The sequence below is a fragment of the Melozone crissalis genome, unplaced genomic scaffold (genome assembly GCF_028551555.1).
Source record: "Melozone crissalis strain CALT ecotype California unplaced genomic scaffold, PUWL_Pcris_2 ptg000007l_1, whole genome shotgun sequence".
Lineage (NCBI taxonomy): Eukaryota > Metazoa > Chordata > Aves > Passeriformes > Passerellidae > Melozone > Melozone crissalis.
This window is the reverse complement of record NW_026535785.1, coordinates 6164925-6191853: the sequence shown is the minus strand read 5'-3', so window position 1 is coordinate 6191853 and position 26929 is coordinate 6164925. Positions and strand designations below refer to the sequence as shown.

The following is a 26929-nucleotide window of genomic DNA, read 5'->3' as shown; positions in this document are numbered from 1 at the left end:
TTAAAAAAAAGCAACAACCCAACAATTTTCTTGATTCTTACAAAGTGCTGAAGACAATGGGTGTTTTCCATTTGTCTCCATTGGATTTTGGACTGGAACCATGACATAATGAAAGGCTTTGCAGTTCTTCCATCGCCAAGGTTATGAATCTTTATTACGTAAGAATTTGCAGCACCTCCAGCACTTGGAGGGCTTATTCTGATCCTTTGAACCTCTGAGCCAATTATTTATAAGGAGTCCAAAGTACTTTTTAGGCAGAGAATGATATTTATTTCATTGAGAACTGGCTTCCTTTAACCTTATAGACTGTTTTATATTCCTTTTTCACTGACCAAGAAGGGTGTTCCCAAAAAGAGGAGAAGGGAGAAGGAGTCTCACTTGAATGTTTGCTTCTATGAATCAGGGAAATGAAAAGATCCATACCCCTGCAGAATCTTAATTTATAGTGGGATGACATATGTGGAAAACAGAGGTGTTTGAAAATCTGATTACGTGTCTATAAAAGAAAAATACTGGATCTTCAGTATGACCTGTGGAGCAAAAATAAAAACACTCCAGTGCTGACCAGGTGTCAGTCAGGAGAGCCCTCACACCTCCAACCTCTGGCTGCATTTTGCAGCCTGTACATATGCAAAGCCTATTTATGTCCACAAGATTGATATGTGAGTGCTCTGGCACCTTGGGACGAGTAATAATATCTTTCAACAGCACGGTTTTTTTGACCAGGACCTACAAAACCATGTCTCTGCTGTGTTAGGGATTGTTTGTGAAACAAATTCTTAAGTTCTCCTGAGAATGTATGAGGGAATGTTATCAAAATCCTGTGAAAAGGATCCAGTCTGTGGATGTTTATGAATTGTTAGTTTTATTTACTCTGACATATTTTCACAAAGGGAACCTTTTGTGTTTGTTGCTCAGGGAATCTTATCCTCTAAGGAACAAAATAAAACACTGACGTTAATTTTGAGATCTTTAAAAGAATTGATAGATTTTTCAAGTGTCTATTAATGGGTATCACATATAAGAGAATACAAAATACAGGACAAAGATATCAGCACCGAATAACAGTGCACTCTGGTCCAACCCAAATCACTTCTGTTAAGTCCTTCATGTTTGTATTTCACTGAGGTTATTTGAATGTCATGGTGGAGGATATTGGCTGAGGGTAAGCATCAGTTTTACAACTCATATTCTGATGTGAATTACATTCCCGTGAACTCTACCAATGTTTCAACAGCCAGTAAAACTGGAGAAGTGCCCCTTCCTGGGTATGCAAACAAGCTGAGCTGAAATTCTCATCATCATCAGTGTAGGAGGTTCTATTTTAAGTCTTGTAGGGAGCAAATAATTTGCTGCTGCTGCTCCTTTTTTAGGGATTGTGCTGTTATCAACCTGGAATAGACTTTGCTGGGGATCTTTTCCTGGGTTTCCTTTCTGTGTTTCTGAGGCAGGAGTTCAGATGGGTGTTTTGGTCAGAATGTTGGGAGTGATCTCAAAGCTTTACAGCTGCAGTCCCAAGGTGTGAGCTGCTTGTCCCTGAGCTTTCCAAGGATGTCTGCATTGCACAATGCAGCATGATGCAGCAGCATTTAAAGCAGCTCCAGCTGGGCTGGGCCCATCCCTGGAGCTGAGATTGGAGACAAGGTTGTGTGGGGAGAGGAGGGGTTGGGCAGCCCAGACAAGGAGCCACAAAGAGATGCCTGGACCTGTTTTGGTCTCTGGGGCTGTAGCTTCAGCTGCTGCAGCATTTTGGTGTGTGGAGAGGCCAGTTCTTCCTGGAGCCACTTTGAAACTGTTTGCTATGTCCTGATCCACTGGGCTTCTGGAGTCTAATATATATAAAAATATATCTATAAAAATATATAGATGTAATATAGAAAAATTATATATAATATATATAATATATAAAATATACATTATATATAAAAATATATAATATATATTAAATATATATAAAATATATATGCACACATGTATATATGCAGCTGCACATACCTGATTCTAAGGCCTTTTTGTATTATTGTGGTATCCAGGCAGTAGTTTGAAGTAGAGCAATGGAAACTGAAGTCTATTCCTTTCTTTCCCATTGAAATGTAAAATCTACGAGGATTTTTACACAGAAATTTAGAAGAAGTATTTTGTAGAAAGAAATAGTTGCAAATGAATTACCATTTTATTATTGAAATAGCTCTACTAATGTCAAAAGGGCTCTTTTTTATTTACCATTAAATAGTTACACAATAAGTTGGAGATGTTTATATCATAATTAAATGTCAGTTGAAACAAGTGTGAAAAACACTGTGAAAAACAAATTGAAAGGGAAGCTCTGAAAGTAACTGTGTAGGCCATGCTTATATTTAGCTGGTTTGATCTAAGGCTCTAGGGTTTTGGGTTTTTTCTTTCTACCTCTTTTACTCTCTTCTCTCCTTCTGTCTTCAAAAACTGACTCAAGAAAAGTTTGAGGATTTTTTTTTTTTTGTTTTGGATAAATGCTAGTCATTCAGAACCCATCTGATTTTTCATTATTTACATACAAGACTAAAGTTAAGTATATTTATTGTAAGTTTCAAGCTTACACTGAGTGTGGTATCTGGTGTCACCCCCAGGTGATTTTCAGTGTACAAGGGCATATAAAATTATAAGCAGAGTGCCATTATCACGCACTTGTGATAGTCTTACATAGACCCAAATATTTTTGTTGGCAGGTAACAGAGCAGAAAGAATATCATGTGTTAGAGTAGCAAGAGCTTAACAGATGTTTCAGTGAGCTGCATTTTCAAATCTTTTCACATTAAGAAATGGCTGGGGTTTGGGGAAGTTCTGAGACTATTGGGTTACATTTCCTGTTGCAGTGCAAAGCCAGCCATTGTGTTGGAGTCCTAGCAGATGTGTTACCCCCTTTAATGGTTGGGAGTAAAACACTGGTTCTGTTGCTGAGATATAAATTACATTTATAAAAGCTCAACTTGTAACTTTTAAAGGCAGTTGGAAGTAGTAAGACAACTCTGCCCCTAATTTTTCACTGTGTAAGAGACTGATGCTTGAAGTGCTCTTTGATTTCTCCCTCCTCCCCCAAAGACAGTAACTTTCCAGAACTGGATCTTGTATTGAAGTTATTGCTGTTGAGAATTAGAAGGAATATTTCTAAGGGCCCAAACGTCTTCTGAATGCCTAATTTTTGTCTAAACCAATGAATTCTGTTCACTGGGATATTTTCCCAGGGGTGTTTGAGGCAGTAGCTCTGTGCTGCAGTGTTCACACAGGCAGGAGCAAACCCCAGTGCCTACAATGGCTTCACTGGCTTTGCTTTTGCCAGAAGTTGCAAGTGTCTAAATTTAAATTCCATTTCTAAATTTAAATTCCATGTTATGATTTCTATGCACATCTAACATAAACTCAGAAATGTTATTCTGGCAAGAAATCAATCTGCATCTACAGGAGTGACTGCAACCTAATGATCACATCTGTTTGCTTTTGATAAAACCCCAAAAGAGGCTCTGCAGCCTCATCACCTCTTTGCTTTCTCCCCTGTCCTTTGCTGGAGAAGCTGGAATTACTCTTGGAGCTGGGGATAGAATTCCCTCTCCAAGCAAACATTTTTTTGCTGTCCAAAGATCTGTGTGGGCTGTGTTGAGTTGATGTTGGCTTCCAGTTCTGAATTCACAGTTCAGGCCAAATTCTGCCCTGAGCTGTGCCTGTCCAGCCCCAGGAGCAGCCTGGGCAGGGTGGGTATGAGCCTGTTCCAGCACAGAATTTGGCCTCTCTTTCCTTCCTTAAGACACTGCTGAAAATGCACTGGGGTTCCCTGGAAAGCAAGAGGCAGCTCTTTTTGGAAGAACCTCATATTTCAGGTTTGATCAGAATGACAGTTTCTTTTCTCAGATTGAGTTCCGGGCAGGAAGAGAAAGAGGATGGGAGAGTGTAAGGGAAATAGGCACCTACTGGATATTAGCACTTGTAGAGAGTGAATAAATCGCATGGGCAGTTCTCCTGGTTTATGGATTAATGCCTGAAGTGTAAATATTAAAGTAATGCTAAGCCACAGCTCTTTTTTAGCAGGTTTGTAGACCTTACCTCCACTACCATGGAGGGAGAGTTATTTTATTGAACCCTGATAACATGTGCTTTCTTGCACAAAACTCCTATTTAAAACTGACTGAATTGGGTAAAAAGGCTTATGTGGAAGAACGTTTTGATTTGTTGTAACAGGATTGTAAAGAGATGCCTCCAAAGCAGTTGTTGATCATTTTGTGTGTCCTACCCAGCAATAAAATGTAATATAAGCTAGTTTATTATCAAACTTACATTTAACTGATACATACTTTAACTTGCTGCTAAAATAAATGTAGCATGAAATATAAGGGCAAATTAAATTTGTCCCCTGTAACCTACACCACAGGGATGGAAAGTCTCTATGGAAACTTATCCCTGTGCCAAAGTGAGCAGGTCAGGACTGCAGTGACCACAATGGTGCTCAGGGGCCAGGGAATTTCTGTGTCCAGAACAGCCCCATAGCTGTTTGGGGAGTGACTCTGGTTTTGTCCTGTAATTTTGTGGAGGAAATAAGGAATTTTTTCCTCTCCCCGCCAGGTCCTTGCAGAATTTCAGAATGCTTTGTCAAGTATGTGGGCTGCAAGGCAGGGAAATATTTGGTCCTTGACGTTTTATGCCGCTTGTAATCAAAGCAATGTCAATGTGCTGTGGTTCTTTTATGATGATCCAGTGAACTGTTGCATTCTAGAAAGATACTCAAACTTCATCACTGAATATTTGAGATTTTTTAACTAGTAATGAGTTTTGAATCACTTTTTATAGAAGAATAATCTCTAAAATGTCTTTTTTGGGGGCTGTTCATCCTGGGGAGGAGGAATCCCTAGTACTTGCAGTACCTAAAGGAGCCCCAAGGGAGCTGGAAAGGGACTTTTTTCCAAGGGGATGGAGGGGCAGGACAAGGGGGAATGGCTCCAAACTGAAAAAGGGCAGATTTGTTTCCCTGTGAGGGTGGGGAGGCCCTGGCACAGATTGCCCAGAGAAGCTGGGTGTAATGATGATCTACACATCTGAAGTTCAGCAGAAGAAATATTTTTGGATGAAGGTTAGTTTTTGTTTTCTTTTGACCCTTAAAGTTAAAATCCTGAGCTCAAAATTAAAATGGTAAATGGTAAAAGTAATGAAATTACATAATTGAATGTTGTTAGTCTGTGTCATTTTGTGATCATAACTCACAGAGCAAAATAAATTCTGTGGATTCTAGAACATGGTTTATCTTTCCTCACATTTCTTTCTTTCAAGTTTCTATTTATGAATGGATAGATGTTCTGGAAACCCCAAGCTTTTGTTGGCCATGTACAGCATAGATGAAATATGAATTTATTTTTTTTAAAAAAGAATGTAGCATAGATCCTATGTTAGGGAACTGTAATTAAAATGCTATTTCTTAATTGGGGGATGCAGTGCTTAGTTACCTTATTTCCCTAGAACCCCTTGGATATCTGAGATGCTTTATTGTACCATGGTCTTTTCATTTCTCACTCTATCATCTTTGAAGAGGTGCCATACCACTTTAAACAGTTCACCAATCAGTTTCACATGATGGATTCTCTTTAATCATTTACATCCACAGAAAGTCAAATATTTCTTAGGAAGCCAAAGTAATCTAACAGAATGTATAGTGTTTGTGCAGCTGGATATCTTATTTATTTGAAGTTCTCAGGGAAATCTCTTCTGACTTTACAAAAAAGATGGAAGAGTAAACAGCACCAGCGTCCAAGTAATATGAGCTAGAAAGTCCCTTCTTTTAGAGAAAAGTCATTAAAAAAGTATATTTGCAAGATCCAAAAATAATTAAGTCTATCAAATGCAGAGTGCTACATAATGTTTTTTCAATATTCTTACTATTTTTACATGTGTGTGTATATATGTGTGTGTATGTACCTACATATCTACCAGTCTTTAGAGGTGAAAAATATACTTGAGTCTTTAATATGGTTCACATTCCTGAATAGGTGAACACAAAAAGAGTCTGTTTCCTGGAAAAACGATTCATCTGTTTGTTTTTTACTGTGTGACATGTCATTTATCATCATGTTGGCATTCCCTGGACATAACTGCATAACTGAATTAACATTCCTAAAAACTTCCTTCCAGGAAAGCTGTTGAAAATATACGTCTATGTACAGAAATATGAATATTTCTAGGCTTTTGGGAGGTATCCCACTGTGATGCTAATAGTGTTTCTAATTCCTGTCAGTTTCTATTCCAAAGTTTATCGTATATATAGATATCTTTTTTTTTTCCTTCTGAGGAAGATTTGGGGGAATTTACTGGGATGGTTTTGTTGTTTTTGGTGTTGTGTGTTGGGTTTTTGTTTCTATTTTTTTTTTTTTTGTGTTACAGATATCAGTGTGGTAAATTCCTTTTTTTTCTTCCTAAAGCCAAGACTCAAACTTGGAGGGTGTTCCTTGCCCAGTTTGAAGCATTGGCCATATTTCCATGTAGAGGGAAATAAGTCTGTTTGATGGGACTTTTTAGGGAGCCTGTTCAATTTTTCCACTGGATATTCACTGGCATTTTGTACCTCTGTACCTTCCATTGTAAATTACTCTGAGAATTATTGAAAGAATTGAGTTAGATGCTGGACAAATCCTCAACTTCTTTCTAGTGCAGTCCTAGTTATTTTATTGTATCTGTGCCTCCTTTCTAGGAAAGGGCTCATGTGTTTCTAAATAAAGAGAAGAAAAGGGAATATATGCTCCAGAAAAATTAATGAATCCAAAATTTTTTCCTTAATTTTGTGTTGGTTTTGTTGCCAATACTAGTGGGAGATGATGTGCTGCCCTGCCTGTCCTCTTCAATTTCTTAACCTACTCTCTTAAAGTCTGCAGTTTCTCACTACGGTTTTATAAAAAACAGAAGAAAGTAGAATGAATGATTTTAAGAGTTGTTTAAATATCTATTTATCTGATTCAAGAATCAAATTTAAGAATGGAAAAATATTTGGCAAAAAAAGGACTTGAATCCGTTTGGCAGTTGAAATACTGAAATGGTTCTGTGTTCTGCTATGTGTTAGATTACCTGAGTTTATGTGATATTCTTGTGAAAAAGTAGCAGATTTGCACTCATTGCCTTCAGAAGGAAGGTAATAATAATAATGAACCAATCCATTGTGATTAATTCAGTGTAAAAGTGCACCCCAAATTATACAAGATTTAGTAGTTTTGCAGTAATCTGTATAAGCATTTGTAATCAGAGAATTTCTGGATTTACTTATTTTTTAAAGTTTCTTTTGAGACTTGGAATACTTGAGTCATTTGGATTTTCCAACCTCTTTATTCCGCTGTTTCTGGGAAGTTGTTAGAGTAGTAGCATCAATCCTATTTTAGCAAGGAGGATTTCAGTAAATATAAACAACATAGTCAAATTCCATCCATTATTTTAGTGGCAACATGTTTTTGCAGTTATTAAGTATCACTATGGATATAGCACAGTCTTCATTGCATGCCAAAAAAAATCTATGTAGGGTAGTTGAGGAATTTTATTAATTGCAAAAGCATCACCTTGAAATAAGATAAAGATAACCATGTCGGATGTTGCATCTTAAATAAAAATAAAGTATCTTGTGATATGTGGAGGGAATTGCTTGTTTTGAAAACAAGATCTATTTGTCCCAAACATGCAAGATTGACTTGTCAGTGCTGTGGATTTCCATCTCTTCCAGCAGTGCTGTCTTAAGGGCTGATATCTCCAAAAATGGAGGTATTTTTTCCAGAAAATGGAGTTGAGCAGTGTAAGAGTTGAAATATACTGTGAGCTCATTTTTAATGTTTGATCACAGCATTTCTCATTTCTTTACTTTCTCATAGCTGGGTGTGCACATACAGTAACTGTGAGACTCCTAACTGGATATGGAAGCATTTGCTCAAGTGTTGAGCACCAAGCTTGCTGTGAAAGGAATGGGTTTGAAAATCCTTGTGCTGAACTGGCACTTAGCACTGATTTTTTGATTGAATGTTGTACCTACTATTATGCAAAAAATCCTGAAGAACACTTCAGTTTAACAAGCTAGAGCATAAGAATACTTGGAAATACTAGGATTAAATTTTTCACTTAAGTTCAACACTCTTGAATATAGGTATTTTTCTTAGAATTGCCATGTCTCTCCCTGTAATCTATTAATGAATACAATTAGGGCTTTTTCATTTTGTGAGAAAATTGGAAACACAATTTCTCTCCACCGAACAGCATTACTATTAAATTGTTGTCCTGAATTGTCAAACTTGCATTATGATGAATACCACCAGTGCAAGAAAACTAATTTAGCACTTCAAGTAAAGCAACCATCTTGGCAATTTTTTATGATAATGAATTTGTTACAGTGTCATTTAGAATCTGATTGTCTACTCACATCAAGTAGCTCATCCCATCCCAAATAGTGTGGTTATCTAACAGTATTAATTATGGAGCAGTGGCATGATCTGCAGAATGATACAACTGACAGTCAGGCTTCCCATGGCAGAGCTGTGTCCTGCCTCTGGAGGAAAGGAATTCCCTTTTTTATTACAGGTTACCAAGGCAAAGGTCCCAAATATCAGCAAGGTGGGCATCTGAAAAGTCCTTTCCTGTTCCCTCTTGTGGATCACTGTGGTGACCATTCTGCTTGTAATATCATGGCATTAATGTAAAAATGTAATGCTATTTTTTTCAAGCATTGTAACACTAAAATAAGGGTTTTCTAGGAAATAAATTTATTTTTGTTGGTCAAGATATCATGAGTAAACAGAATTTAACCAGTTCAAGGAACAAGGTGATACCTGAGCTGAATGAATTACATTGCTTGCATTTGATGAACTACTATGTACAAAGTGAGCCTCTCTCTTAGCTTTTACACCAAAAGTGGTGATTTTGTGAGAAAAAATGATGTGTTGACTTCTTCCGTTCCCTTGATGAGAAATGTATGTGAATTTTCAACTTTTAAAGACATTATGGCAGAAAGTATCAACAAAGCTGTCAGTTCCATTTGTGATATATATTTATTGTCTCCCTTTTGGCTTTGTGTTTCTAAAGGAAATGTTTTCATATGGAATGCCTTTTTATCGAAACAACAGCTGAGCTTACTTTGGTGATGAGGTGAAATTTATCATTATTGAATTACATATGTGCTTATTCTATAATCAGTAATGTGGTGTTTTAAATGGTCTTCAGCTAAAGTGAATTAGGCTCTTTGGAACACAATCCAGACTAGTGCTTGTCTTGGAAAATCAAATGCTCTGTGTGTCTACCCATGGCCAGCAAAGCTGAGCACTGCTTCGGGCTTTTTCTGCTGCTGGGAAGGGACAGAACACTCATCTGAAAGTTTTGTCACTGTCCCCAGCAAAGATTCCTGTAAATGCAGTCTAACTGCTAATGTGTTCCTCTGAAATCATGTTTATGGTTGGTAATGAAATGTGACTGGGCCAAGTTGTGGTCATTGCTGTTCACTAGCATTATAAGAAAAAAAATTCCCTCCTGCTTCTGTTCCCTTCTGCTGGAAGATACATCCATGAATTAATGATATTGTAGTGGTCAGAAGATGGAAGGAAAGGGTTGTCCAGACCTGAAATGGAGACTTAGACCTGGAATGAAGTCAGTCTATTTGTTTCTAGCATCTCTGCTGAAATGTTTGTGGTCTGTTGTGCCTCAATTCTTTGGGAGATTTTTGTGAGTCCTTACCAAGCATATATTTTGAATTTATTTGGATGAATTCCTTACTGTGTGAGTGTCAGCACTGAATGTCAGCAGTGAAAAAATGAAAGCTTGTTCCATTTTCTTCATTTGCTTGGATTTTCATTTTCACAACGTGTATTTGTTAGGGTAAATGCTGTTGTGTTACAGCCATGGTTTTTCAAACTTCTGCCTTCCTCTGTGTAGGTGAGCTAAATAAATTACCAATTTTCTTTGGCATTATTTACTTCTGAAACTTTCTGGTGGCCTGGGCATTTTTGATATTGTAAAATGAAGCTTGGTTGATAACTGTTGTATCTGAAGAGGTGATTTTGCCTTGCTGTGGAGACAGTCAGTAAAGCCACTGCAGAATATTGCTGTGTGGGTTTTGCAGGGCTGGAAATGGAGGTCTCTTGAGCTGGTTTGAAGTCTTTACTGATTCTCATGTTTTTCTTTGTTGGTCCCTTTTCTCTGATTTCTGTCCAGGGCTGTGGTTTTGCTGTGTTTAACTGATGCCAACTGGAAATGGCAATGTCAGTGCTCTCATTTCCCCCTTTACCAGTAATACCTGGCTAAAGGCTGCTTTATCTACTACATGATATTCATTCAAATACAAATAAAAAATTGCCTGGACCATTTAATGTCTTTAAGAATACTAGATGAGCTCCTTTAGAACGTTTTATAGGCATTTAAATGAAAACCTTTATGAAAAGCTGTGGATTTATTTTCTCAGCCATGACATGCCCAAAGACAACACGTGTTGTAGATGAACAAAATCTGGGCTGCAGAAAACATTGCTAATTAAATCTATGTAAAGGCACTGTTACACTGACCTGATGTCATTTCCTGCCTTAACCATGTGTAAATGTGTTTTTCAAAAGGTAAAAATGAAATTTAGAAAGAGTTGAGAAATCTTTCACAATGACCATTTTAATGTTTGTAATTGTAACTTTTGCCTGAGATAGTAACAAAAATATTGAGGAGTAAATCATGGAGTTTTCTACAAAAAAAGCAAAATTTTAAGATGTTCACTTGTTTTTTTTCTGCTGGCAGCCAGTGGCTAAAATCCTAATTCTCAGGCAATGTGTTCGTAAATGCTCACACAGAAGGAAAAATATTCTGCTTGTGTTCACTGTGCAAACAGCTGAAATAATGCTGATAGAAAAATAACTTTGAGATAATCAGATGTACAGAATTAAGTGAAGAATTTGCTGCTTGTTCTAAATTTTCAGATGATTACCATTTTTTCCTAAACATTTATATTGTGATTTTCTTTTTCATCAGAAAAAAGTATGTTTTGATGTTTTGAATGGAGTCAGATAAAAAGGCTTTATTTTTTCCTTATTTCTCCCCTCTCTCCCCATCATGTCAATAGCTAGAGAAATAATTCTCAAATTACTACAAACAAATCATTGGATTTCAGGGGGAATCTTCAGTCTCATAGGTGACTGTTTCCGAAGTTTCCAAGTGTGGTCATTAATAGATTGATGGGAGCTGTTTCCCAGTTTTCATTGCAGTGAATCTTAATGGCTGCCAATTAAAATATATTTACATACGTACTTAGATTTCCCACCATAACGTGGAGCCTATAACATGATTTATACTGACAGATACTGATTGTTGTTTAATTCTTCCTTTTATCCACACGCTTTTGAATTATGAATTATATCAATCTTAAATATTTGTTTGTTTTAGAGTAGGTTCTCTTTTTTCATTTTTGCCTCTTGGCACACCATATATGCACTAGCAAGTGCTCGCAGTTTCAGCTGCATTTAAGGAAATATTGTTGTAAGGCTTTTATGTGCTGTACTTCAATCAGCTAGTGCCAGCAGTATCCCAATAGAAAGACCCTCAACAGACCATTTTCAGCATTTTGCTGCAATTAAACTCCTCTGGTTTTAGCCCTCAGGCAATTTAGTACCTTTTTACATATGCACATTATGAACTTTTGACCAGGGCCTGGTAGTCATATATTAGATAGCAGCTTTTGAAAGCAGACTTAACAAGTTCCTCAGAGTATTGCAGCCAGAGTCAGTTGTGGAAAAGGTAATTTAACCAACTTGCAGTGAGGCCATTCAGAATCGTACTGATGATCCTAAATATGTCTCTTTTTTTTTTTTTTTTTTTTCCTTGTTTCCTCTGGAAGCTGGTAGCAAGAGCTCTCAAAGAATGTGATTGATCTTTTATTCAGTAGCTAACGAGGGCTGTGATTCTATTAGTGCTCTACAAGGCAAGGGAACAGTGATTTAATGAAGTGTCTGGCGAGCTGGTCATAGATTTATCTTGTTGTCTCTAATTTGCAGCGCCGGTGCGAGCGCGGAAGAAGCTGCAGTGGCAGTGCCATTAGGCAGGTATTTCCTTAGCAAATTGTTGTGAGGTCGGGTGTAGTGATGAGGGGAAGCAGTGCAGGAGCCCTGGGTGTCTGGAGATGACGGCAGCTGCGCCGAGCGCGCACTGGAGCGGAAAGGGAGGATCAGAGGTCCGGCCGCGAGCCCCCCTGGCCTGTGCAGGAGCAGATGAACTGCCAGGGAGCACTAATAGAGTCATAATTGGCCATTGGAGTGGCAAAGGTGCAGTAACATCTTCATACAAACTGCAATAACATCTTCATGCAAAGGTGCAGTAACATCTTCATACAAACTGCCTGGCGCCAGACCCGGTGCCAGGTGCTGGGAGGTTCTGTGGGAGGCTGATCTGGTAAAGCTGATTTTTATTTTCTTATTCTTTAAAAACAAGGCAGTGCTTCCTAATTGCTGCAGTACAACAGAAATATGAGAGCATCAATACTTGAGTTGCTTTAAAGTGACATTAATGTCTTCAGTACATTTACTTCAGCCTGTAACCTGTCAGTCTTACTCAGAAAGGATGCACTAAAATTTCCCATGCAGCTATGGATAAAATAATATCATAAAAACCTTTCGACTTTTACTTAATTAGTACTAAATAATGCATTTTATTTCTGTCAAGCAAAGGCTACTGAATTTTTGTTTTGTTTTTCTTTGCTAACCTGAAATACTCTTCTGGTGATATCTGTAGTGTTACACAGCTTTATTTTAGCTTTTTTTTTTCTACAAACCTCTGAGTCCAAGTTAGCCAAAGGCACCCATTTTCAGAAAGAATTTTTCTTTGTGTGAATTATTTGGTAATCTGAGAAGGAAATCATGGTATGGCTTTATACATTGTCAAGAGGATCAGTCAAATATTTCAATCCAAAGGAAATGCAAAATAATGTAGCAGATCTGATGTGTGGCTCTGTCCAAGCTGGACACAGAACAGTAAATAAATGAATGGTTTTGAGATTTCTGGGGCATTTCCTGGTGGCAGCTGGAGAATTCCCATGTAGAAAAGTGGTCAAAGCTGAGAATTAGAGGGTAGGGAGAGATGACATTTTTTAGTGCACTTCTGTTTATGTAGTTCACATAATTGGGATCTCAGCCTTGTGTTCCAGGCTCTGTGCATAAAGGTAAAGAAAAGCTTCCGGCCCAAAATGCATCAAATCTGTTTAAGGGAAACTGCAAAAATCTCTTGTGCAGTGGATGAAATGCGGATCTTGGCAAACAGCAGAGACAGTACCATGATAACTTTTTTCCTTATATAATTATAGCTCATGCACCACCATATAGTTGTCATTGTGCTCAGATGGATGATTTTATCTTTGGAAATTAAAATTTCTTCAGTTGCATGAGCCCTTGAACCCCTGTGAACCTGACACCCTGTAGGATGTCATCTGGGACCCCTGTTAAATATACAGACACAGTTAGTCTAGAAAAAGAGATATTGGGCTTTTAAATGAACAGCAGGAGGATTTAAAACAGTAAGCCAAACTTTCTAATTTCCTAATATTGACACTTCTGTCCCTCACAATCTTATTATAGTATTATTCTGTGCTGATCTACCATTTCATCAAAAAGTCTACAATGGAACTAAAAATCTAAGCCTTTTAGCCCATAGATCATTGCACTTGGTAAATGGCTTATTGCAGATTAGATAATGTGGTTCATAGCACATCCAAATCAATAAAAGGCTAGTCTGAACGTAGTAAAGTGCTCTCAGTCTGATTCTTTTTATTAAGTATATCTGCCATGAGCAAAGTGAAAATTTTAGTCTTTTTGCTTAACCTGATGTAAGAAAAAGGCGTTGCTTAAATTTCTGCATGGTTGTTTTCCTTCCTAGAGAAGATCTGCCCCATAGAATTTAGGGTTTTTTTTGAGTAAAAATTAAATATATTGTCTGAAAAATGGTGAAATTCTTCTATTGGCAAAATTCAGAGCCCAGTGATTTGGTGTTCCTAATGATCCCATGCTAGAAATGAGCCCCTAGCTCTCACATTTGTCAGATATTCAGTGGTCTCTGTGAAAGAAAATATTTTATAGCTGTTCATCCAAAAATCATCAGCAGAAACTGTCAGCTTCAGCAGCAAATGGAAGTGGAGAAATGTGAAAGAAATATTTTGAAGGTAGAGTGGGTGATTCAATAGCAAACAAGGAGTGGTGTTTTAACCTAGGCTGGGAGAGGCCCAGGATTCACCAGGAATTTGGGGCTGAAAGGGAGGATGTGGTGGCTCTCTCTGCTTTACCCCATGAGTGATCCTGTGCTTCTGAAGGGGCAGAAATACAGAAGGGAATTTTTATTTATCCAGGGGAAACTGAGGAGGTTGATACATGTGTGTCAAGGCTGTATGGAGAGAGTTTTTATCCTTCTGCTGGGGTTATATTAGAAACCCATAAGAATGGTGGCAAAACAGTAATTAATGTCTCTCTGTCTCTACTTTCCACACACTTTCAGTCATTGCAATTTTTTATTTTCCTGTTTACATCCACGGCCTGACCTGCTGAGGAGATGCCAAACTGCTGAACCAGGTCAAGAGCTTGTCTGGGTTTTGCAGCTTGGCTAAAATGGGGGTTTAAAGCTATATTAAAAATCCAGTGACAAGGTTGGAATTTCTTGCAAACAATCAAGTCAGAGAAACTGTAATTGGCTGCAGAGAGATGCTCTTAACTTACCATTCTTTGACCATGTTATTGACCACTATGTGTTTGCCCATGTTATTAATAATTTATCCTTTGAAAAAATCTATGTGCATTATAGCCTTTGATCTCAGAAATTTCAAAGCTGAACGTGCTATTTCCCTTTTCCTTTTGCATTTTTTCTTTCTTTTTAAAGAATTTTTAAAAGAGAAGAGAATGAAAAATAATTTTTAAAGTTTTTATTTTGGTGGCAGAGCTTCCTGATGACACCCGTCCCTGGTAATGAGAAATGTACATTAATACAGTAAGAATATATATGAATAAAAAAATCAAGGCAAGCTCACTGTACTTTGCAGATGAAAATGTTCGAAAACAAGACTTAATGCATCTAGTAGATTAAAACAGAAATTAAAGACTTTAGAGTAAGAAGAGATCAAAGGCTGTCTTTTCATTGTTCTTTTTATTGTTTATTGACTTCAAAAAGACTTTTTAGTTTAAGCTGACTTTAATGTCTCTTGAATGCTCTTTTGTAAAGTGACTTTGAAAACTCGTGGATAATGTCTTCATTAAGTGGGAAAAAATCTTGGTAAAAATATAACTGTAACTTTGCTTTCATTATAATAGGAATAGATAACACTTTGCTTAATTAAGGTCTGTTTTCCCTCTGTTCAGAATTTTACGAACATTTTTTTCATTGAAATTAGTGCTGATAAAAGCTTGAAGTAGACACTGCTAAACTGAAACTCTTAGTTTTTCAGAGAAGTAAGGGGATGTGAGTTCTCTCTCTGTATTTGTTAATCAGTTAATCAGGATGTTGTCGTGTGTATGTAAGCTATTTTAGGAAACAAAAGAAAAAACAAAACCCAAAAGCATATTCAAGTTGTATTGATTCTGAAATAAAGCAATGCTTCTTGTGTTGTTGAAAATGTTAATTTAGAGACTTTCTGCTCTCATTCTGTTTCCAAATGTCTGTGCTTTTCTCACCAATCCCTGATGACTTGCTGTATTTGGATTATGTTAATACCTGTATTAATAATGACAGTAAAGATCACAAATCTGTGGTGGCAAATGAGGGATTAGGAAAGCCATGCAGGAGAACTTCTCTTGGGAGCAGTGAGGACTTTGCACAGTATTTTGAGATTTAAAAAATGCACTTTAGGAATAGAACTGACTTGGCCTGCCCTCTCCCAACAGTTCATCTTTTTCTCATGGTTCTGTGGGATTTTTAGATGGACACTTTTAAATGGAAAGGGAATTATCATGGTTTTAGGAAGTGCACTCCATCTTTTGAGATAACTGAGATATGTATTCATTTTTCATTTGCTCCTCACTTGTCTGTAATTTTGGCACATTGGGTTTAACAATTTCTGATGTGGGTTTCTAGTGCAGCTCTGATGTTTGTTACTCTGGGGGTGTTGGACAGTTATTGTGATGGTCATTTTATGATACTCACCCTTCCCATTCTGTGTATTTCTGCCAGGGCTCTGTGTGCAATTCTTGGGCAATATGCTTGGCTCTTACTGAGGATCAAAAGCTTCTGATTTACAGTCTGCATAAGTTGTTTGCAAGACCTTTTCAGGTACTTAAAAAACTCAACAACTCCTTTCAACATGATAGCTGAGTTGCCAGAGTTTTTTTAATGAGAAATGTGCGTTGCATGATTTCTGTAACTGCCTAACCTTACTTCAGCTTTAAAGGAGATTGTCTTCAAAAGGAAAACCAAAGCTACACTTGTTTCCCTTTGCTTCCCTTCGTGGCTAGGGACAGAGCAGCAAAGCTATTCTTGGCTAGACTTATTTTTACTGACTTTCAGCTATGATACACCTATTAGGAGTCCTATGTCCAGTGCAAAATGAGGCATGAGGCACTGGAAAGGATGTCTTTGATGCTGTGTGAATCTAAAAGCCACACTGTGTTAATTTTGAGACTGTTGCTGATGTTATTTAAGGATTGGCTTATAATTTTCTTTTACTTCATTTCACTGTGGGCAACCACATTTTGGATTTGGTGATTCAACAAACACTTCCATTTTGTAGACTGTTACTAGTTTTCATGTTCCTAGATGCAAAACATTTTGTACAGTATCACTATTTTTATGGCACAAATGGTTAAGTATTTTTACAAGTGTAGCCTTTGTGGGTGGTTTAGAGGCTCAATTACCCACTGAAATGGAGGAAATAAATGTCCTCAAGGGTTTGCATTTGGATCATATGACGCTGTGGGGCTCAGCTTGTTGTTAATAATTCTTACATCTGTGTAGCACACAACAGCACGAGGCAGCCTTTGGAAATGTAACACAGAATTGCTGCTGGTACCCTTGCAGAAACATCTGAATTCTTATACAGGAGGTGACAGAAAAGTAAGCCAAGATAAAGAAAGCAACAAATCAGCTGGTAAAATTGATGCCATGTCTAATGCTGCCTATTAGATTGAGCAGCTAATGTGAAGACTATGGAAATGTTCATATTTATGATGCACGTGGCAGATGCTGTTTGGGTTGCATTGCACGTTTGGGCACTTGAGGGGTCAAAACCAGAAAGAAGTCAAAAAAAAAAAAAAAAAAGAAAAAAAGGAGAGAGAAAGGGAGCTAGAAGCAAAATGATGAAAGAATGAATGTGGCTAAATTCCAAGCTTAAAATTGCAGTCATTTTTGCCTTTATTTTGCATTAAGAAATAGCAAGGGGTGGTCCTACAGTGTGAGAAGTGTGGTTGCTCTGCACTGTTGAGATTTGGCTCTGCCTGCACCAGGAGACAGCAGACACCCAGGACATGGGGAGCTTAATCCCTTGGAATTCTGTGAGCTAAAGGTGCCAAACTTGCTCCCCTGATCAGTGCTATGAATCTTGACACGCCTGAGAGCAGAGCTTGGCTCGAGGGTTTGTTTGCATATTTGTTTGCATGCTTCACTTGTTTTATTGACCACCCCAGACCTGGTTTCCTGCCTTGAACACACAGGGAGGCCACTATAGTGGTAATGTACAAAGTGAATTAAAAGGAGGATGCAAAACATCTTCCAAAGAAGGTGAGATCAGAAAAAATTAGGCTGTTTGAAGACTAATTATGTAATGGTTATGTATGTCAGATAATAAATGGCTCATAGAAGTGATTCCAAGGTTTCTTTGTGGTTATAATGCCTCTCATTATGATCCCAAATTCTATTATGTGTTTTCCAGAAGTCATCCAAGTCCATTCTGGAGATCAATGTACTATATAAAATATTATATTAACAAATTCAATGTTTGGCTGAGAACTAGATGAAAAAGAGGGTAATACAGGCAGTAATATCTCTCCAAAACCACTTGAGCTGTCTTGTTATGAGCTCTACCTCCTTGTTGCCTATTATGTGGAGCAGCAGGGGACCTGAGGGGACCTCTTAAGAGCAGAAGGGTTAGCAAATCACAAAGGGTTGAGGCAGTGCAGCTCTCTTTTGGCTCTGAAGACCTGGAGTATCCAGAGCAGGCTATTAAAGTCCTGTTTAGGACTGGCTAGGCTGTATAGCTTTGGAGCTGCTTTCTGCCTGAGCAAAACAATATATTCCTGAAAGCTGGCAGTATTGGCCTGTTGGTCTTTTAGAGAAATTCTTTCCTGAAATGAGCAGAGCTGTCAGCAAGGGAACACTGAAGGCAACTTTAGATGCCTTTAAAGCAGCAGCTTTATTTTTGTTTGCCTGGTTTGGGTACCTTGTAGTACTTTCACACTCCTTTTGGTTTGGCTGTTTTCCTCTTTTTCCAGCATTACCTTCCAAATCATGCAGTTGTTGTAGGCAAATAGAGCGCTAATTGTTAGAAGCCACCTCCCTTCCACCCAATGTACAGACAAGCAGTTTACATCCCCTTTGTTCAATATTGACAGGAAATGTCCTTTCTGTTGAAGTTTTGGAGTCCAAATATTTGTGTAGCTTTTTTTTTTTTTTTTCCTTTTGAATGTGGAAGCTAATATGTTAAGAGGGTTTACATGACAGCATCTTCCTTTAGAGAAGAGCCAATATCCAGCTGCTGCTCAGCTGTAGGAATGAGCTCCTGGTTCCCTGCTCCTGGAGCTCCACAATTCTATGGAGTACCCACTAAAAATCATTAAGCATGCAAGGAAGTGTGCTCAAATTTTCCCTAGTCATGTGTGCCATGCATGACAGTGCACACACAGTTGCCTTCCCAGCCTTTCCTCCCTGGGGACATACATTTTAATGCTGTGTCCATTTACATCACAGTTGTATTAATTACATTTAATGTAGTTTTGAGCTAAGGTAGCACAGCCTGATTTCAGAGAACAGAGTGTTGTAATGAGGCTTGAGTACCATTGATCTATGACTTGGATAGAAGGGATTCTTAAGGGAGTTTGCTGATTTATGTAGAAGACTGATGTCTGTGGCCATTAGGAAACACCAGTTTTCATTACCTATCAATCTCGTGGAAAACCTTTAGCAGCGTGATCTCCTATAATAGTTATCTAATCTGTTAAATTAGAGATTAATGAAATGAAAACATTACAGAAGAGGAAAATACACTTGTAAGAGCAGGCAGCATCACAAGAACAATGCAGACTTATTTGAAAGCATGTACATCAGCAGTCTGAAGACAACAAAAGGATAAATCAGCTCCTGTTATTGCTGTCTTAATCTTTAAATTGCAAAAATCTATGTGGATATATGGGTTAGTAAATTACTAGAGCAATGGAGCATATGGGACTAATTCCAAAATAGAAGAAAAAGTAGAACACACAATTTAGAATATCACACACTCATTTGTAGAATGGTCATAGAATTTAATAGAGTTCAAGTTTAATTCTGCTTAACTGCATCTTTATTTTTAGATTTGTAGAGTTCAAAAGTTGTTACTTATCGAAATACTTTAGTAAGATCCAAAATTAGAAGAAAGAAATTCTACATTATATAAAGCTGTGACTTATTTATGAGAGCTGTGATTTGGATACTGGGAATCTTTACACAGGGAAAAAAACCTAATATCTTAAATATTTGGAAATGGAAAAAAGATGGAGACAATATCTTCTATCAGCTCATTTCTAAGCATCTGATTTTAAGCATGTTCTGTGCTCATTTTTTCCTTGTAGCTACTATATGTCGTGGGATATAAAACAGAAGGCATTTTCAAAAAACCGAGCTGCATTTATCCATACATAAAAAAGAAAATACTATTGAGGTGACCGTGTGTGTCAGTACATCACTTTATTTCCACACCACCTGCTGCAATTAAAAATGAAATCACCAAGCAGCAAGTACAGTAACTTCATCAACCAGCTGATATTATAATTAATGACTATATAGAGTCTCTATTATTGTGTACTTCCAAGGCATCAAGTGGAAAGCTGTCGTAGTGCTTTAAATAATGAAAAAGTTTCAGGCCTTGATAAATGGCTCAGTTGGATGCAGTTTAGAAAGTTGAGAGCATATGCTTCTGTCATTAGAAACTAAGGACCCTCGTTACCCTTGCTATAACTCTTCAGATTCATCTGAAACTCTTTGATCCCCTCATGTACTTACACTGTGTTTAAAATGCAAGAGTGTAGAAAAATATGGTGTGCATGAGAAATTCAGTGAGGAGGGAGAAAGATTAAAATAAAGCTACTGTTCATTAACGTCTTTGTTTCAAACCTGTCGGAAAGGAGAGCATTAGGCTGTAGCCACATCTCTTTTGAAATGAGAGTAAGCAAACATTTTTCTTTGATTCCTTTGAGATTTTTCTTTTAAGAAACAATTGAAATCCAATAAAGAAATGTGCTTCAGAGCATGCTTATGAAGATATTTAAGTGACTTAATAGAGGAATGACAGCAAGGGTATTTGTTCTTGAAGGCTGTGCTTCAACTCTGTGCTGTTCTGCAATAAGGGGTGTAAAAAGTAAAGCAGCGAAGCAGAAATTTTGGGTATTACTGGTGAGGCAGGTTAAAAAAAAAAAAACCTTTTAACAGGGAAGCTATTGGTAAATTCACTTCCTGAACAGTATAGTTTCATTGTTAAAGATCACCATTTTAACTGAGAACTGCTAGCTACTTTTCAGCTCCTATTTATTTTTCTTCTCTCTCTGAAACTTTCCTATAATGTATTTGCCTCTGAGGATATTTCATAGCTGAAATGCTTTGCTTGGCAGAGCATGTTACAGATAGAGAAAATTTTGTCTAATCCCTGACTCTCATGGTTGTCATTCTGCTTTGTTTCATGTATTGGAGCAGTATGCCACAGTCATTTCTCAGACCTTTTAGAAAGGAATTATGTGTCTTCTAAAGTATTGAATTGAGATAACAAAACATATATGTGAATATATGTATATGAATGGATAGGTAGCAGCAGAAATAAAGATTTCCTTTTCCCTCTCATAATAATATGTGAGATAAGTGAGAGCTGTTTTTTCCTCTTTTATGTTATTATTTAGAACCCATTAATTAGAGTCTACATTTTCTGAGCATCCAAAATTGTGCCTTGGCACTACCTGCAAGCATATCACAGGACAGTATTTTAGTCCAAGAATTTCTCAGTGCCTAAAATGTGTGTTTAACAACCTGGTGCTAAATTAAGGACTGAAATTGAGATGCTGTTGAATGGATGGAAGCAGATGTGAAAATTCTCCTTATGCAAGGAAGGAGTCCTGTTCACCCTCTGATGTGTGGAAATTCTCAAAGCAGCTGCCTGTGCTGCCAGGGATTCCCTGGGATTCTTTGTGTTTGAGGACTCTCCCTGCTTTGGTTCTGTTTGTTTGGACAAAAAGGACACAGAGTGACTCCTTTACCATGTTCAGAACATTTATGAACTCTGTGCAATGGTGAGAGTGATGCAAATGCAGTCCTGATGCAATGGGTCCATCTCCATTCTTTCCAGAGGGGCACTTGCTTGCATGAGATGTGAATTTGTGATAAGTGCTGGATATTAACCAGGATATTTGGACTTAAGCATAATGACCTTATATCACTACAGCATCGTGGCAAATTAGATTAAATCTGAAGGACACAGGACCTGATCCATCCTTAAATTCATGATGTGTGAAAGTTGCACTTCAGACGAGTGTTAGGCTAATTGCTTCCTTAGTTTTAGTAAGTTATAAACAGAAATATTTATTTCAGTGTGCTAAGTGGCAGGCAGGTTGAGAGAGAGAGCAAAGACATTCATAGATGTAGATTTTTGCATCTATTGAAAATACTCTCAGATTGTGCTATTAGGTGCCTGCTTTTTCACATATTTCAGGACATTTATGCCATTATGCTAGTAATTAAATTAATTATTTATCCATTGTACACAGGCTTGAATTACTGTATGATTAGCTTGGGCACTTAAAAGTATAAGAACACTCGAAAGCAAAATCCAAGCATAGGTATTCCATAGCACGTCTTACAATCTAAATATTGCTCTTAGTCTAATCGAAGCAGCAAGAGTAGTCACAGCAGTTGATGGACTATTTTTCAAATTGATTTCAAAAATGTATTTAAGGGGATGATCTTCTACTCTAGATTACCTATTGATTTTTAATATGAAAAGCTCATTATATAAGCAGTAACTGCATATAAAAACCTAGCAAACCTTTGCATAAATCCTTTAATTGAATTTCCAGAGCCTGTGGTTCTACTTTTTTTTTTTAATTAAATCTATTTCTTTTTTTAAGTGTTACTGTGTAATTTGCATGCTGTGAAGTGGCCCTGTCCCAGATAAAGTGCCATTGATCCTTATTAAACCTCACCTCTGGGCTTGCTCAAAACTAACTGGAAAAATTAAAGTGTTCATGCTGCAATGCACTTATTGCTTGTGTGATAGGATTATGGAAAAAAAAGAATAACATTAATTTCCAAGAGAGAATTTATAATGCAAGATTTTATTTTTTTTTTTCAATTTGATAATTAATAGCAAAATCATACCCTAAATATAAATTGTATTTCAGTCTGCAAACTGCAGTAGTAATTAGGAAAGATAATGTGTCCCTGATATAAACCCATGATGTTTTATATGGACACTCCTTTGGTATATTAATTTTTTTTAAGTATTCAAAATGATTATGGATTCAACCCAACAGCTTAAATAGAGATTTGAGGAAAGGAAAAAAAAAAAAAAGAAACCTATGTAGTACCTTACATTACTGTTTCTATTTTCTTTCTTGAGCTTAAAATGTGAAAAATAACAGTCTGCAAATATTCAGCCTAACACTTTTTATATTAGAATTATCACAATGAAGAAAAGTATATGAGTTGTAATACTATTTTCACCTTTTTAAAAATACCTAACATTTTTTATATGAAAAGCAATAAAATCTGCAAAAGAAATATTCATAATCAATAAGAATACAAGGTATGGAATATATTAACAGTTATAAAAATGTTTGCAATATGACTCAAAATGAAAAATACAGCAGGTTATGTATGGTTTAAAGTGTAATCAATTTTGAGGTTGTGTATGAGGATATAAATGATAAACACAAGTAGTAGCATTTTTAGTAAAGGGTGTTGCTAAAAACTACTGTATTTATGGTCCATTCCATTCTTTTATAGATCATTAATGTAGAAAACAAACACAGCATATCCATCTTCTCAGACAGTTTAAAATTCCATTAAATGATATTTTAAATGGAAATTTGGAGCTCATTTCATATTCTGCTGTCTACAAGCACAGGCTGTACCAGAAGCACTGAGTGCAGCCTGGATTCCAGCAGGGGCTGGCACCACAGAAGTTTCATTCAGGAGTGATCTGGATTTGGAGAGGAGGGTGATGTTTTTTCCTCTTTCAGCAAAGAGGACTGCTAAATCTCGTGTCCAAGGCAGTGGTGGATTGCACATTGTGTTCCCTGTGATTCAACCTGCAGCCACCTTGGAATTGCCAATTGTAGCCCAACCTTGTTCCCCAACAAGAGCATTTATCCCATCTACAGAGGAGTTAGTGCAACTTGATTTTTGCTCCTTGCCTAGTTGATAGAGAGCAATTTAAGTGCAATGTTCTCACTGATCTGAACCTAACCCAATTGTGTTGAGTTATATTAGTTTTGTGAATGTGGTAACTATTTGCTTTAAAGCTCTGATAAGCTTTATATAAGCACTAATTATTTCTAAATCAGCCACTCAGTCTCATTTCATACACCTGCTGGGATCACAGAACCATAGATTTGTTTAGCTTGGAGAAAACCTCCAGGATCATCAAATCCAGCCTTTGGCCAAACAGCACCTCACGCTACTGAGTGCCACATCCTGTTGTTCCTTGGACACCTTCAGGGATGGGGACTCCACCACCTCCCTGGACAATGCTGAACAACCCTTTCAGTGGAGAAATTACTCCTAAAAATGGTAACAATGACATGAAATAATTGATGTTTTAGTCTTTTCAGTACCTCATTTGTGCCTTTGAGACACTGTCCATGTTTCCCCTGCGAAGTCTATTGGTTAAGCCTTTACTTTTATTGTGCTCCATATCAAAATTATTTTGTGGCCACTGGAGCTCTTTGCTGCAGCTGGGGTTGGTCTGGACCCTGTTTATTTCTCTGCAGTGTTGTGACTCTTGCACTAAAGGGTGGTTGTGGGGCATAGCTGCTGACAGCAGTCTGCTGGCTCCGTCACTGCCAGGGCAGCATCAGCTCCAGCTTTGGGAAATTCACGTGCTCCAGTTCCCTCTGTCTGTTTGCTCCAAATTTTCACATTAGTAAGATTAATGTGAATGACTTGTTAATTTTTGTTTGTGTTCCTCCTCTCAGTGGCCCAGCAGTTTTCTGGTGGATTATTTCTCAGACCAGTTTTTACATGTCCCATATTGCTCTTTGAAATGTGTTTCTGCTTTACATTACGTACATCACAAGCGTTCTGAAATTGTGCCTAAGGAGGACGGTTTTAAAATTCATTCCTGGTTGTTTGTCAGTGGATTTGTTGTAGTTTCCTCGTGGTCTTTAGTGGAGGAAGTAAGTGACAGTGATCAGTGAAGGTGGACAGTAAGATTTATAATGTATTTGTGCTAGCTGATTGCCAACAGAACTGGCCTTTCCCAGCGGTGCTGTACGCGTACTTGGAAAATCAATAGGGATTAGCCTATGACCCCCTTCACATACTTATACTGTGGTCTGCATTGCTTACCAATATTTCATCTGTTTCACTTAAATGCTGGTACTTACTCAATAATGTGTGGCTGTTCTTGCAAGCTACTAATTAATTTTTAAAATGCAGTATCACTTGAAACGGAGATAAAGCACACCTTTAGCATCAGAGGGAGAGCAGGGCAGCGGATTTGTGAATTTGCACTTGGTACCTTTAATTAAAAACCCTGCTTTGAGAGATTAAAGTTGTATATTCAGATTTTAAAAAGTGCTAAATCAAGCACAGAAACCTTTTCATGGTGGTTACCAACAAGCTAAATTGTCAGGTTTGACCAGATACCTGTTTGTTTAATTTTTTGCCTGGGTTTGCTGCTGGTGTTTTTATTTTTTTAGTTTTGCCTTGAAAATACTTGGTTTAAAATTTGGGGTGTTCATTTGTTTTGTTTTGTTTCTCTTGAAAATTTTAGGGGAAAAATATCTCATGTTTATGAATAAATATATTTCATTGATATTGAACGTAGGGCATAGTCTTGCCAGTGTGTTCATAGGGTGCATAAACTGTGTTGCATTTTAAATACCAATGTGTTGAAAAGCTGAACAAATGTATCAGGGATTGTATTTCCTTTGACTAGTTTAAAGAAAAAAAAAATTATCTTGCAATAGTACAAAAAGAGTTTGATATACAGTGTCAAATTTCTACTTTACCATACAGTTTGCCAAAATCCAAAGATAATGGCCTAAAGCAATTATTTTTGATGAGATTGTTCTCCCAATAGTAGGATTTTAAAAATTCACTGTTTCTTATGCAAGTGTACCTATTCCCTAGAGTTACTTAGAGTTTCTTATTGATCTAGTAGCTGGTATTTGAATTGGTCGATGTACTCTGTAACTTGTTTAAGATACCGTACCTGAACTATTAGTTTAAATAATATATTCATAAATTGATTAATCATTACAGTAAGAGTTATTAGCCGCATTTTTATATGTGAGCTCTCCACAAATGACTCCTGCTACAATAATCATGCATATATAAACAGAGATTCAGGTTTAAATTGCAGTACTCCTTATAATAATTATATTGTTGGTAATAGTATGTTTCTGCAAGAAGGAATCAACCTTTTGCTGTGTGGGCAGCAAAACTGCGTGTTTATTTAATGTGGGTAAAGTAATTGTAAATGTTGATGTGTTTATAAGCTATGTTATGGGAAATGAGAGGAAAGAAGGAAGAGAAGATGTGGCTTTGGTGGTTCTAAGGTTTGGTGCGTGTTTGGGTGTGATCAGGTGCTGAGGGAGCTGAGATAAGGGTGCAGGGGGATTTTAGGGTGCAGGAGGATTTTAGGGTGCAGGGTGGGAGGGCACTGCTCAGACTGGGGGGGCTGGACAGGCTGAGAGCTGTCTGACATCACTGTGTGCATCTTTTAGCTTGCCCTCACCCTCTTACAACAGGACTAAAAAGTCAGAGGAACTACCTAGCCCATAGATATTAATTAAAAAATGCACTTAAAGGGATGCAGCTGCCTTTTAGTGATTGCAGAAGAGTTTGATGTGTGTGCCTTCCTTTGATAACACCTTGCTTCTGGAAGGTCTGTGTTGGTGTCAGAATACATCCAGCACATACAGTTGCTGTAAATGAGGGGGGGTGGTTGTTGCGGTTAAATTTGGAGCTTCAGTTATGAGTAAGGATTAAAGTGTTTGCATGTCATTTTATTGTATATATTTTAATGTATATAGTAGGAATGTAATCCAATAATGAAAAGTTCAACTGCTGTAACTTTCATAGCAAAGGCTGTAGCCTCATGCTGGGGCTAGAGTGAGCCTTTGCGTGCACGGGCCACATCCAGAGCTTTGTGTTTTATTAGAAAAAGAAATACCCTCCAAAGAAAGCTTGTATGTGCAGGGAGAACTAGGAAAATCTATTTAATCAAAAGTGTCAGAGCTCACTTTCTGGGCAGCTCTCTGGTTTACTCTGCTGAGTGGTGCATAGTCCCAACAGCTTTAAACAATGTTCACTTTGATTTACTCCTAAATTCTATCAACAAATGTGAACACAGAGTACATATACTTGCAATCTTACAATCATACACATCAAATTAATGGCATATTTTAGTTAATAATCTGAGTGTAGTGTGGAAAATCACCCAGCTCACATTTCAGCTTATTTCCTGCATAAACTATTGTCATGAGCCCCAGACTCTTGCATTTTGCAAGCGAACAACCAGAGGAGGTTTTTCATATTTTAGTTTGAAAGCCATTTTGTT

At 37.4% G+C, this 26929-nt stretch overlaps 1 protein-coding gene across 1 annotated transcript in view; it reads left to right on the top strand.

The window, feature by feature from the left end:
* The window catches only part of WWOX (WW domain containing oxidoreductase), a 473991-nt gene that overhangs the window by 109510 nt on the left and 337552 nt on the right, over window positions 1-26929 (top strand). The window lies entirely within an intron of this gene.